Below are 1666 nucleotides of genomic sequence, written 5' to 3'. Positions count from 1 at the left end.
ACTAGGTACCATTTGTATCCTACCAGAAACAATATATATTTTACAAACATAATGAATGGAAATGGTTTATCTTGCTTCTGCCAGCTACTTAGGTTTTAATAATTCTAAATAAGTTAGAAATCCATTGAAAATCTTTATTTTACAACCTATCTCTTATTATGCCTGTTCCATACATACCTTTTCTCTTTTGTAAGAAATACTTGTTTTAATCAATTTAAAGGAACATTTATGCTTATATGTATTCATGTTTAATAGATTAGAGCAAGATGAAATATTCAATAGCACACCATCTATTGTAACTAACACCTATGAGTAACCGAATACTAAAATTCGTATGAAAGTCATGAATTTAAAGCCTTCTGAAAATCAGCTAAGGTCACAATGCTCCTTTGATTCTTTTTGCCAAGTAAAGTTTTAAGATTTTGAGCAAATTGTTCGGGCTTAGCATCCTTCGTCTCGCTCCCTCTATGGAGAATATATGGAATACTGGGCTGGATTTGGGAAGTGACAGGGAAGTGTCTCTTGCATATGTCACCTCATCCCGCATCTGTTGAGATTTTAATTTGTAATCATCCTTAGTAGTACTTAGGTAAGCACTGATTTCCTCTTCTGATGTGAATGGTCCACCCTGTGTTTTCAGCTTTTCCAGGATATTTAGCTTTCTGTTCTCAATACGGAGATTATTTGCTTCTTTCTTGCTCAGCCCAACTGCTTGCAACTCTTGTTGTCTAAGCTTCCATTTAAATTTGATTTCATCCAGCTGCTTAACAGATCCCATTTTTCTGAAGTCACTATTAATGTTGGTTCTTAGTTTGCTGGTCTCTTTCAACACAGTACCTCTAGCAACAGGGTCAAGACTTGCCTTCTTTTTAAGCCTTTGGTCTGTGTCTCCACATTGTCTCTCCATCTCCCGGTTATGAACTGGGGTTTGATCAATTTCATGGCATTGATCAAAGACTGGGTATTCTTGAGGAAAATTCCCAAAACCATAATACTTCCCTCTCTGCATAGCTAAAACGTGTGCCAACTGTGGAAGTAGTTTCTTTGTCAGAGCTAAGCAATCAATTAAGTGTTTGTTGGCCACTTGTTTCACTGAACCAATCACATTCTTTCCATAGGCATCTTTGACTTCCTTAAATAGATCAGAATGAACACAGGAAATGCTGGACTTTCTAGTTGGAAGAAATCTTCAGTAACATCATTTGCAAGAAGCTCTTCATATAAAGATTTGAATCTTTCTTTCAGCTTACTGTGTGTTGCTCCTTTAGATATAGTAAGGGCATGGAATGGTGTAACCAGTTGAACTCCAATTATTGCTACTACTGCAGCAACTATCTTTATGTATTTGAGAGATAGAGCATCCCTCACTAGACATGCTAACTTATTTGTGATGTACTCATGCTCCTCAAGAAAGTCTCAGAAGTCTGTCCAGTGGTAGCACATGATAGCACAGCACTTAGATAATGCACCAACCTGGCATCTTTAAGATGAAAAAGCTTTGGCTCTTTTCCTTGATCTTTTAGGGTAAGACAAAAGTCTGTATTATAGTTCCAGGGTTTTTTAATATTATCTGGGCCAAAGAGGTTTAGACACTAGGATACAGCTGTCATGGAAACTGAATCCTTTTTTCATTAACATCTACATCAAGGAGGAAGGTATTAAAGAT

Source organism: Penaeus monodon, chromosome 19 (assembly GCF_015228065.2).
Source record: "Penaeus monodon isolate SGIC_2016 chromosome 19, NSTDA_Pmon_1, whole genome shotgun sequence".
In the NCBI taxonomy this organism is placed as follows: Eukaryota; Metazoa; Arthropoda; class Malacostraca; order Decapoda; family Penaeidae; genus Penaeus; species Penaeus monodon.
Note: the sequence above shows the minus strand (reverse complement) of the source record.